Genomic DNA, 13,740 nt, shown 5'->3' with positions numbered 1-13,740 from the left:
GAGAGAAAAGATTCAGTATGTGGGGGGAACATTACATAATTCCTCATTGGACATTTTACACTGTCTTCCGGTCCTTCAAGTGGAAACCTGTATCTGAAAAGACAAGAATAGTGATGGGGCTTTCATTTTTTGTATAATTGGTTTCCATTAAATATGAAACCATATGTGTTGGGTCTTCTAATCTCTGTTGGTGGTTTCTGTAAAACAGCAGTGATTTAAGTATCATTCGGTCCTCAGACAGCTAAACTATTAAACTCTAAATCCCCACTTTTACATAACTGAAAGTCACTGGCATAATACATTGGCAGCCCTGTAAATGTCAAGCTACAATTTAGTGACCACATAGCCACCGCAGCCCTGTTATTCCCCACTAGTTGTTTTTGAAATAATTCAATAAAACCCAATAGTACATATTAGTACAAAAATCGAAATTTAACGCTTTTACTGAAGTGCTCTGCAGTCATGAACCCGGTGGCTCTGCTGCATATCAATCTTGTCTGTGTGATGGCACGCTCACACAAGAAGGAAGGACTTAGAGGAGGGATGCAATAGATGGAGAGATGTGAGGCTCCAAATAAAATCATTTTCTCCCCCTGACTGTATTCACTCAGCCCTTGTAGAGCTCTCAGTTCAATGGTTTGTTTGGGCCTATGTCATTCCTCCACTTTAAAACTTACAAAGAAAAAAAAAAACAAGGACAAATTTGTTGAATTAGGGACTACTGAGGTTATCAGCCCATTAGAAAACTTTCAATCGTTTTACCTGCTATATTTTCAAAGATAATCTTTTTTCGACACCAGAGATGTGAAAATGCGAGGAAAAACTGAAACAGTTGAATATTGCAAGGTTCGTTTTTATATTGGTCTACTTGAAAATCATGATTTTCGGTGTAAACCTGTTTTGGTCCCTTACCGTAAAGCAAATACAGGACAAGCAAGTCAAGCTGTGCTATATACATATAATAATACATATGTGACACATGTTACTCCACTGCCAAAACCAGACAGGCCAAAACTGTGTTAGTAAGAGAAATTACCTAGGGCTGCTCCATTCATTGGTTTGAAATCATCTCATTTCAGGTTTCAGTGAGCAAGAGAATGTCAATCTTATTAGAGGTAATGACGTCATTGCCAATGAATGGCTTGCTTTTGAGTGATCTTACATTTAACTGAGCAGTTATAATGGGAGGCAAGTGTACACTAATGGGCGTATTCAGAGGAGACCGCTTAACATTAATTAAATTATTAGCATTTACTCCCGGCCAATTACATCTTCTGTAAACCATGTTGTCGGGCTGGGCTGGTGGGAAAGAAAGAAAGAAAGTTAGTGTTAGACAGCCTGTTGATGATATGGACGGGGGTAGCAGAACTATGATCACTACACGAGGGGGTGAGGTGGTGGTGGTGTGGTGTTGGTGTCAGCAGAGGGTGTTTTAAACTTGTGCAAAATACATTGTCTGTCTAAAAGCACCAAACCCATTTTGGTGGGTCTTGTCATTCTTGAAGAAGGACGCCCAAGTACAAAATGGGTTAAAGGTTTAACAGTCAATACAACTTCATTGAACACTGAGAAAACCGATTGATGCTCGGCACAGAGACTGGGAGTCAGCGGCTGTCTAGAATGGAGCAATGGGACTGAAGATATGAAACACATTTGTGAGAATCTTTAAGACAATTTGAGAGATTGCTAAAAACAAGCTTTAAAAAAACCAAACCTCTGGCTAGGCGCGCCACTACATCCAGCATGTATGATTAAACTGGGTGTAACAGAACAGGGCTCAGCTCGGATGTCTGGGAGGCAGTGAGTCTCTGCGGATGTGTGCTTGATATTCCTCATAAGTGATTCACCAAGCATATTACAAAGGTGTGCTGCCACTGGAGCCCCGTGCTGTGGTGAGCAGGTGGGCGATGCAAGGGTGAAGTGTAGCTTGGAGTGCCGGGTTTTCACAACATGATTGGCCAGGCCTGTCTGGATTGCGTGAGTGGGGGACTGGAAGTGATGCAGAAGGGATACAGCTTAGTAGGAGAAGGGTCAGCAGCCTGCAGTGGAGGGAAATCCTGAAGATCAACACTATTAAGTCCATTTTGCAAGAACCAAGTTGGGGAAGTACAGAAGAGAAAACTTCCCCTCTCCCTCTTCCACCGACACCTGATGGTGGCACCAAATACGGTCCAGGGCTGTAGCGGAGTGGAGCTGACAGTTTAGATCAAATCCTCCCAGTCAATAAGGTACTGCAGACTGCACCCTGACAGAAAACTGCCAGTTACTTCCAGGTTCACCATAGATGAGCCAGTGGTATGGGTAAGATGGCTCTCAGTACAGGGAATGGCAGGACGACTGGTCTCGGAGACAAACTCAAAAACCCAACAAACATATTTGGCCACTTTGAAACAATAGGTTTCTCTCTCTGGCATTCAAAGACAATGTACTTCATTGATCTCGTAGATAATCAATCATATGGGATATCTAAAGACCTTCGCCATGCTAAATTGTAAAGTTTTTTGTTGAATTAAAATTTTTCTGCTGATGCATGTTGAACTTGAACTTTTATTTTTTTAAACCATGTTGTATATTATACATTATATTCCATTGATTTTTCATTTATTCACAACCTTTATTAATAAGCACTGATATACAGTGTGTAAAATATCAAAACTTTAACTTTATAAGTTATATATCGAACATGCACATATTATTTACTTAACACCTCTAATTATTGCATGTTTTTCACTTAAATGGTAAATACTGTTTGAAACCTTGATCCCATAGCGACGCATTAAAACATTTTGGAGTGGTTTTCATCAGTTGTCACAGCAGTGAAATGTGTTGGGAAGGTGCCAGGGAAGATGTAGGAAACTCAGACTGTCAGTCTTTACAGAGGATTGACACATACATCAAAAATTGCTTGATCAGAAATAATAATAATGTGTGAAACCTCGCAATTTCTAAATTATTTCCACTGAATCAATACATTTTATTCTCAGTGATTATAAGTCTCAAATGGTTTTCATATCTATGTTCTGTTTTATTTCTAATATTGCCTGTGGTATAATTTTGAGAAATGCTTCAAACATTCCTCCACACAGCACATGAGCTTCAGTTATGTCAATTACTTTCCATGTTTTTTTCAGAAAGAGGAAAAACTGTGGACTGTGTAAAGCAGAATTATTAAAGTAAATAGAGTGAAGAGCCGGGGTGAGGGAATATTTATATATTTCCTTGTCTCCTCAGGCGGTGACGATGTGTTGGAGCACAGAATCTATGTTGTTCTGAAATGCTTTTTCTCTCATTTTTTTCAGCCTGTTTTCTGCTACAAAGGCAGCGAGAGCAGCGGCGTTAGACCAGAGCCGAGGCTGGAGTCTTTAAATCCTGACGCGCTTCAAAGCACGGAGAGAGCAATTCATCTTCTTATCTGAGACTCAAAACAGGCTTTCTGTATGGAAGAGAGAGGGAGAGAGGAAGAGGGAGAAAAAATGCTGTCGAGTAATTTTCCGTTTAAACGTTCCACTCCACAACAATTTGCATAAGCAGCCCTGCGTCTGTGATAAGAAGATTGGTAATTTTCAAAGGCTCTGTGGGGATTGAGAATTAAAAGCCTTTCTCCGCTATCTCCCCTCTTGCAGCTGGCCACCACAGATTCCCCAGCTTCTCTCACGCATTTCCTCCTAAACTACGCCTTATAAACTTTCTCTGCCATCCTCTCCTTCACTGTGCTCGCTTTGACAGTGCCGAGTCGTTCCCTCTCGCCATATACTGAATTCCCCTCCCGCCCTCTCTCATCCATACTCCCTTCTTTCTCTATTTCTCCTGCTCGATCATCCCAGCACTGCTGTTATTTGGGGAGAACAGGGAAATAAATAAGGTAGAGGGGGGACAAAAAAGGGCTTAGTACAACAAAGGAAGTGTTGCAGTATTTTTAAACCAGAATTTTCCAGATTGCAGGGTAGGCTGGGAGGTGGGACAGAGAGTCGCAGAGGAAGAGGAGGATAGAAGGGATGCTCTCATCACCAGTGACTTGATCTGTAAGAGCGTTGTCCTTGTCAGTACTTCAGGGCCAAAAGGTGCTGGATGCTGTGAGGGAGAAAGACAGCATCTCCTTTGCACTGATTTATTCGCTGTCATCGTCGACTACGAGGGGAGCTGTATATAGCTATGATAAAGTTGATATAATCACTGTAATAAATGGAAGTTTTTATAAGAGTAATGTCCACACTTATATATTAAAGCTAGTTGAATGGCATGTCTGTTATAGCCACTGTCTTTAACAATGATACTATTACATTTCATTAAGATTTTCCTCAATGTCAGTGTGTAAAATCCTATGGAGCGCAATGATACAAACTTTGTCGCTAACTCTTGTTAACACTAACTCCACAAAACACAACTATTGTATTTGCGCACATTTTCATTTTGTAAAAAAAAACAAAAAGCCTAAGTGGGCACCAGAAATTCAAAACGTCAAGATATCATCGAAAATATTTTACACTTGAGGTCGAAAGGCAAATTGTGATTATATAATAATATAATGAAAACAGACTTTATAAATCATGATATCCACAGAAATACCTTAATGAAATTTGACCGGTGCCCTTTAAACCAACAATTTGTTGAGGGAAATTTGCCTTACATTTGGATTGTAATGTCTTCCAAAATATGTGCTACTAGCTCGAAATCTGTTCAAATTTTACTGCGATTACCTCAAGTTAAGTTATTAAAGATATTCAGTGTAGGACAAATATACTCAGCCAGTGAAGTACTCAAAGCTTATGACCATAGGTGCAGGTGCTCCAGCTCCTCTCGATGTCCCACCAAGACAAAGGTTTTCAACATAACATGCAGTTGCTGCATCAATCTCCATTTTTTCAATTACGAGGAAAACCCAGAGATCCTTAAAATCCCTCCACAAGGGCAATAGTCCCCTTCCACCCTGCATGGAGTAATTCATCTTGTCTGACAGAGAATACTGGTTTCAGGTGGTGACTCTCATCCTGACCGTTTCACACTTGGCAGCCAACCAGAGTCGATGTACAGTGTAGAACACAGTCTGACAAAGCTAGCAGAACCACTCAGTGGCAGAAAGCTGAGCTGCAAACCTGAGGTCAACCAAGATTCTCCAGTTTCCTCTTAAAATACTGACCACTAAAATAGAAAATAATGAAGTGTGAGGAAGAGCAACCAGGGCAATGTCCAATAGGGTCAATGCTCCCATGGTCAGGACATATTCTGCAGTGCACCAACTGAATCTAAACTTAGGTGCCATATCTATGTTCCCTTGGCCTCTGATTAGCTTTTTGATTACAAAGACTTAAATAGGGAGTCGGTATAGGACTCTCCTGAATATTCTACTGATTCATCAGAGTTTTTCAGAATTCATACTGTTCCTTTATACACTCTCATACATTACCTACTGTGTGGACGCACAGGGGAACATAAGATAAAAACTAATTTTCATCCATCAAAAAAACCCCATTAAGAATTATATAAATAAACTGATAAACCCAATTTTTTGATTTAATCAATACAAAAATCACGAAGATTCAAAGATTTATATATTTCTTTAAACATGTTTGAAATTAACGGAAACAAATCTAAATCATTCAAGCTGTACCTCTACCAATCATACAAAGGCCTTTTTATTTGTTTTCTTCTTCAGTTCTCACTCTAACCTAATGGCATGTTCCTCTCTTCACATCAACTGTGCAACCCAAAGAGGTAAATGGTCTGAATGTTGAGGGTTTCACTAATCTGATCACTTTTAAAGTCATTGTAAAAAAATTAACAATGTCCAATTAAGTTGAATAAATATGCAAAACAATATCAAGGAACTAAAGAGTTTATCTTTGTTGATTTTGTTCAGAGAAGTTTTCATTTAAATCTCCATAACAACCATTTCAAACCATTCGGGCAAATAAGGTGTATATAGGCATTCTAGCTTGGACCTCTGGTGAAGTGTCTCTTTTTTCCATTGGTTATTTGACATTGCCCATTGCTTTCCCTCTCTTCTTTTTTGAAGATACCCTTCACATGCATATGAAGATCAGCAGTGTAGGTCAAGAGAAACAGAGAGTTAGAGAAGAGAAGAGCATGCATGGCTTGTTCATTTTTTCGATGTTCATTATTTCTGATGCTAACAAAGACTTCCCACAACATGGACACCATTTCAAAAAAAATTTTCTGCAGGGGGGAAAAAACCCTGCATTTTAAACATTTAAGCTGATAGCACTGTCACACAAACCAACAATCAATCTCATCTTTACCTTCCTTTCATGGACAACACAACCTTACTGTGTCTTCGGGAGAAAGGCTTAGCTCGTGTGATATGAGAAATAGCCTAATAATACAACAATAATGCAATGCATGATAATGGCAATAATATTACTCTCCCTTTATCGCATCTGGTTAGGAAAATTGGAGGTCCATAAAATAAATAGTGTTTACAGCAAAACTGCCTCACTTGTAATCGGCTTATATGCAATTTACATAAAACTCAGAGTCTTATGCAGTCACCCTGATTATGATATTTAAGAGGAGCAGCAAATAAACACAGACTACCCTGGCATCCTGGGTGGGCGCCCTGTGACAACCATTGTCAATAATGGAACAAAAACACTGGCCGGCGAAAGTGGATTTGTAAGGTTAGTTTGGCCTTTTTGTTTAGAACAGCTCACCAGACAGTCGTTATCTACCTTTGACATGTTGGACATGCCTATCTCTCCCCCACTCCTTTCTTTGCCAACTTCAGGAGACCCACCAGGTAAAGTGCAGTTGCATAATTCACGCTCATGGTTCACGCTAGAAGGCACTTGAGCGTATAACCTGGCATACAGAATTGTAGTGGTCCTAGGGCTATATCCAAAGCCTTTAGAAACAATTGTAATCCCTTTGGCATAGAAAAGTCGAATCACACCTTGACCTTCATCATCATGGTTACAATAAAAAATATGCAGTTACGACTCTTTTGCTGTCATCTTCAGCCACTAGAGCTCATCGCAGTAAAATGTAGCCATAACCCATGGGGTACTTTTTTAAGATAAGATAATCCTTTATTAGTCCCACAATGGGGAAATTTGCAGGATAGTCATATAAATCAACTTCTGTATAGCAACATAATTACATTGTCTCTCTTTGTCATGGATGTAGCTCGCTCACTAGAAAGGATAGTTCCCTATTCAAAATCCTACTTACAAAGCACAACTGATTGTTCAGTTGTTTCTTCAACTTGCTGTTAATGACCACATGGACCCATTTCACATTTTATTTGGTAAACAAATCAGATGAGGTCAGTGATTCAGAGGTCCAGAAGCTGGGTATAAAGTGGAACCAGATATACATATTGATCTTAGCAAAACATTTTACAATGAGTAAAATAGTTCAAATTCTCTTCCTTGACCTTTTCAAACAGTTGGTCAAATAATCTAAATCATCTGACTGTTCTTTGATGATCACACGCACATGCGCACACACACACGCACTCACACACAGACACATGCACGCACACACACACACACACACACACACAAATTTAAACCACTGGCTGAGACAACTGACTGTGCTAGCAGTCGAAACGGTTGGGGACCACTGTACTCCTCAGACACAGCTGCCCCAGCAGTCTTGGTGCCGGCCGCCTTTATCAGTGGTTCAAACGGCTCAGGACAACTGTGGTCTTGGCTGTCAGGAAACTCCAGAGGCGAGAAGCCTATACTCCATTCGACATTTCTGTTCTATCACTGGAGTCGCAACTCATGGCTAGACAACCTAGATAACTTTAACAAGCTAGTTGATGTGTTGTGTGTGTGGGAGATGGGGAGACGTAGGCGTGTCTCCACCCTGCCTCACATTACTGCATTCTAAAAGCATTTTTTTGAATATACAGAGATAAACAGTTTACCCAAAACTAAGAGATGGATTACACTTAAAATCAAACTGTTACCAGCTTTAAAAAAAGAAAATTAAGGTTGTAGAGTCACAGGCTTTTTTATGTCTGACCGGCTACTTCAGATCTTATTATTTAAAGGATACAACCAAGGCCATTTATAGTTCTTAGATCAGGGGGAATCCCGGCTCCAGGCAGCAACACCCCAGCAAGATCCAGGCCAAGAGACAACTCATAAATACCAAAAAATTATCATTAGAGCAAATAAGTGTTTTTGTGCCATTAAAAAACGCTAGCATAAAATAGCAGACTAACGTCTCTTGTGGCTATAAGCCTGTCAAAGTGCAGTCAGATAGTGGTCAGGGTGAATGGAGCACATAGCTGACAAGCATCGCAGTTTACTGTTAATGAATTAAAGGCAATTGCAGAATGGAAGACACAAACATTTTTTTAATTGAAGCCGAGCCATTGTATGGTTTTATGGGGGCATGATCACAATGATTTTAAAGGCCCAAAGTGCCCAACAAGAAGCTTTTTCGAAAACACATTCTGACAGCGACAATGTTAAGCAGCATTTTTTTGCCTTCACCAGATTAACAGCTATGAATAAGGTCTACCTTCTGAATGAGGTTTCAGGAGGCTAATTTGTGAAGGAGTCTCTTGTTGCTGCGGAGGAGCTGCTAGAATCACACAAAGTAAAAAAGTGTGAGTTTTTACTCAAAAATACCGTCCTACATCCGAGTACTGATATACTGACATAAGATATTGAAAAAACACTGAAGGACACAAGAAATTTCCAGTTTCAGTGCATGTCCTGCACTATGATGACCTGCCATCATAAATACTCTCCAAGTAGCCATCTTGTCAATGCATGTGTGATCACTGCTGGGCTGGATACGAGGGGCAATTATTGTCTTTGCATGCAATGCATAACGTACCAGGAGTGAGGATTTGTTTGAGCACGTTGGTTTAGCTTAACCAGTTGCGGGGAGCATCAATATTATCACTACTATCTGACATCAGACTTTTTGCGAAAGAGAAGCAGTCACTGCATTAGAAAGACAAGTGTGACGTACAGCATGGCCCGATGATTTAGTATGACCCAAAAAAGATGTTATAAAAAAAATAAATGGCCCTTGATAGGAAAAAGGATCCCAACCTTAGATACATAAAAGACAGATTAAATATTTTCTGATTCACAAAGGCATCTTTATTGCTGCTACTGAGCATTAACCTTCAGCAAGAAAGGTGAACCAAGCTCAGAACAAAGCGTGCTGTGTACAATCACGCCAAATTCAACAGGGGAAGCTTTAAAGTGCCTTTCACGTCACAACTTTGTTTGTGTATGTATGAGTGTGTGCAGGACTCAAATGGATTGGGCCACCAGCAGTGTGGCGTAACCTGGCTTTGTACTACAGCTGTCACAGAGTCACTGTTGTGGCTTTCAAGCTGGCAGACACTTGCTTCCAAATTTTGCAAACAATTTCTATGGTTTCTTTGGTGTCAAGGGACAGTCACTCAAAATCAACAGAGCCTTTACCACTCAACAGCACATTTACCATTTGTCCACAAGAGATGACCATTCTATTCTATTCCATGTCAGAAATGCAGATGAAGGCATACTTTTAAAGAAACTGCTGTTACTACCATTCACATAAATTGATACATAGTTTATTAATCTTTTCTTTCCTGCTAAGCAATCATTCCTGTGAGGTTTGTCCCCAAACTTTGTTGTTTAAACCTCATTTCTGTTGTGCTTCACTGTCCATGAATCACTTTTTGATGGTCCCTGGTAATTCGTTTTTTCCTTAGTCTCTGATTAAGGTTTTTGTTTTAATCAGTTTTATGTATGAGGCAACACTAATTGTCTTGTTGTCTAATGCAATTGTTTTTTCAATTTTTTATCTTGATTCCTTTACTCACCAAGAGCACTCTTCACTGGTGCAAATGTTAACTCTAGTTTAGGTTCTATTTGTGTTACTTCTTTTCTTCTTCTAGCATGCCAAACATCTAGTCCTAGTCACTTTCTGATACTGTGTCTCTGCATTGTCCATGGCATTATAGATGCATTATAACATCTTCTCCTCTACTGAAGCTCTTGGAACATTTCAGAACAGCTCTTCACTGAGTTATTGGGAGACACTACGAAATTTCAGAATATAGCACTGACGAGATGAGGCTGGGCCAGAGACATGTTTTATGTGTGAGTCAATGGACAAATAAATATAACTCTAAAGTTCCTTACATTAGAAATGGAGGTGAAGGTAATCAAAATTAACAAACTGATCAGATCATAATTTTTTTGTTAGATCGTTTTTTGGGGGACAAGTACAAGAGGTAAAAACAGGTTATCTAAGACATTACTAGAGTTTGAATACCTGATTAGTTCAGTTAAACAGTTTGTGTGATGCTTCCTGATAATATTGCCTAAATCGTACATGAGGTGAGACTTATTGGTCCCAGCACAGATCCCTGTGGAACTCCATCACTAACCTTTGTGTGCATGGAAGTCGCTAACAGGAAAAACTGGAATCTATCAAGTGAGGATGACTTAAACCTGCCGACTGTTCCCTTAATCAAAACAACAAGCCTATGATTAACAGTAAAGACAAGAGACAGGTCAGTCATCTGTGGCCAATAGAAGATGGCAAATAGACTGCATTTATATAGTGCCTTCCACTGCAAGTCTTCCACAATGTATGTCTCAGTCACATAGTAACACACTGATAACAGAGCATCAGGAGCAGTTAGGGGTTCAGTGACTCACTCAAGGGTACTTCAACAAACTCTGGAGCAGCTGGGGGTGGAGCCATGCAACCCCTACCATCTTTCACCAGTGCTGTTTCTGTGCAATGATGTTCTCTAAATCCTGACCCGAAAATCTTCATACGAACCATTTCTTTGTCAATAGTCACATAACTCATTTCCAACTGCCTTTTCAAGGATTTTAGAAATAAAAGGGAGGTTGGATATTGGTCTACAGTTGCCTTAAGCATCTGGGTCAAGAGTAGGCTTTTGAAGCAGAGGTTTAATAACTGAAACCTTAAAATCTTTTTTTTTGTAACAAAATTGAATTTGGTAACAAAGGTCACTGAAAAATAATCACACAATGTTAGATGAAATACTATTAAGTTTGAAGTTTGGATGTCATATGTCAGAGTGAGGTTGCAGTGAGTGGATTCATTTACATGTTAAGAGAAGCCAATTTATTCTGGTGAATTGAATACACTGCTAAGGCTGTGGGTTTCAATATCAATGTAAGAGTTGAACTCACCATAATTACTTTATCTGTATTAAGCTCTAAAACTGAGAATTATAAAATATCTGAGTAAAGGGCCAGTGGACAATATACGAGTTGAAATGTTTGAATTTACCATCTTGGGTCTGAGGGGACTAAGGGCAAGGCTTTAAAATTTGTTTAATTTCTAAAGATATCTCACTCTGTTTAAACTGAGTAAACATTCAGTTCCCTCATGGTTGTACAGTGATGTAAAAGGGTGCAAGTTTTCTCTCAAACAAACAGGTGATGTGACATGTCACTGATAACATTTGACATTTTAATCAAAGACTCTCAGAAATAAAATTAGATGAAAAAGATGCAGCGAAATGTTTTCTACACTGATCTGTAAATGGTTATTAGTGTTGGAGCTATAGTAAATCTGTATATCTTTCAAACTCAAGTGTCTGAAGTCAGGGTCATACAGTGCTGCACCCAAATCCACATGCTAATTATCACTGGCTTATTCAGCGCAGCAAAGCCCTGTAGGGTATAAACGGTATTAACTGTTAATACTAACATACACATTCTGCAACCAGTAATACAGAATAATCAGTTTGAGGATCAGTTATTCAATCATTGACTTCTAAAGACATGAAATGGATTTAATATTCCACATTTAATTGTCCTTTGTTCTGTTATGTCTTTAACTTAATTAGGTTTTAATGTATATCTCCTTTGTTTACTGTTGATTTAATTAAGTTAGGTGGTCAGGGGCAGCTCCTGTATGGAGTTTTGGTTGGGTGACTGCAGAGAAGCATAGAGAGAAGCAGGCAACTCTGCTCCCTTGTCTCAACTTCAATAAATCTATGAAATAACTTTCTTGATTTTGACAAAGTTTTATTTAAAATGTAGAGTGAATTAATGAATCTCTTCCCACAGAGTCTACCAATTGTCTAATATAGCCACATTGTTTGCTGGACATCACCTCGACACTCAGTGTTTAAAAGATGGCATACGGATATATATACATAAAATCATTGCTCACAAGTCTCACACCCAAGAAAAGGCACCCACTGGTTTGGCCTGCACTGATGGGGAATAGCTAATAATAGGATAAAACACTATTGGTATTCCAACAGTGCAAAGTCATGCTTCAAATTTACTCACTTGCATCACAGCAAATGAAGTAGTTATTAAACATCCCATTATTGCTAAAGGAGGCAGAAGAGTAGCTAAACGTAAGAAACACCAAGCAAGAGAGAACAGGAGAGTGTGAGTGAGGAGCCATTCCAATGACACAGGAACAAGGACCATATAGGAAGAAATGATAAGTAACATGAGCACAGTTTGTTTTGCATACCCTACCAAAAGTAGGATTAAATGTTTTTTGGGTGTACCATGACCAATTGAAAGATGTAATTACCTGAGCTATCATTAACGTTACCAAGGCAATAACGGTCATTTGACCTTAGGGTGTTGTCACATATAGTTCTCTTTAAATGAACCAAACTCAGTCCTCTTGAAGTGGACCAACATCAAATGGACTCTGTTATTTTGTGTTTACATGACAGTTCATTTGAAGGAGGACTCAGTTCTCTTTCTGTTCACACAATACCTACTTCACAGTTACACAGATCTTTACTGCTTTGGATTATGGGTAGTTTTCACCTGGCTGCTGCCACACTTGTCCTATCCACAATCATGTATTATTTAGTTAAATTAGCCCACACTGATAGAAAAGGCCTGTTTCGACATAAGGATTATAACATTCCTACTAGAGGTGTGAATCTTCACTAGCCTCACGGTACGAATACAATTCACCTGTTCATGATTCAATTCTCATTGCATCACATCCTCAATCTTCTATGTTATTGCACATGGCTGCTTTTTCATTAATTAACACAATCATTCAGATAAATCTGAACTAAATCTGAAAACTCTCTGAACTAGAAAGTGCCCCCCACTCGTCAATAGTGAATTAGTTATTATCTCAGCGCTGTCGAACAAGTGATTCCGCTCCTCTGCTCTTTTCTAATCACTCGTGTGTGTGTCTGCTCATCTCTGTTCCTCTTCACACAAACACAATCACATTTCTTTAATTATTAATCGATGATGTCGGATCATAAATCCAGATCGTTCCGCTCACTTTAACCCTGATGTCCTTGCTGTGCGCGTCTTGTATTGTGTATGGCAGGAATAATTGTGTGTGTACAAAACCTTGGACTGTTTTTTTGCAGTGAAATACGTGTCTCTTAAACTCAAGCGTGAATCAAACAAACACAAAGTAAACTTCAAATGCTGTACATGTCATAATAACTTCTGATTAGTGAAGGTGTTAATTGTTTAAGTGTAAAGTGAGCACAGGTCAGCGGGGGAGTGATCAGGAAGCAGACTCCGACACGGTAAAAGGCAACCGGACGTATAATGTGCGTCTGTCCTGATGCTATATTAGTGTAAGTAATAATAATGCAGTGGTGGGACACTGCTACAAAATTAATGTAGCGGAAAACCTGAATTGATTTTGTTCGGTCACTGCATCGATGCATCACTGTTCAGGCTCACTTCAATACAATGGCAAAATGTGAAGCAAACCTGGAGCACTTTGTGCTCACAATGCAAAAGTTAAGCGAACCGCGACGCAAACTTA

General features: G+C 39.3%; 1 protein-coding gene across 1 annotated transcript in view; it reads right to left on the bottom strand.

Annotated features, from left to right (window-relative positions):
- tsnare1 (T-SNARE Domain Containing 1) overlaps positions 1-13,740 on the bottom strand; it is a 145,487-nt gene that overhangs the window by 16,733 nt on the left and 115,014 nt on the right. The gene's annotated exons all lie outside the window — the stretch shown is intronic.

Source organism: Hippoglossus stenolepis, chromosome 8 (genome assembly GCF_022539355.2).
Source record: "Hippoglossus stenolepis isolate QCI-W04-F060 chromosome 8, HSTE1.2, whole genome shotgun sequence".
Taxonomy (NCBI): domain Eukaryota; kingdom Metazoa; phylum Chordata; class Actinopteri; order Pleuronectiformes; family Pleuronectidae; genus Hippoglossus; species Hippoglossus stenolepis.
The sequence above is the reverse complement of the archived record's forward strand: the minus strand, read 5'-3'. Positions and strand labels throughout refer to the sequence as shown.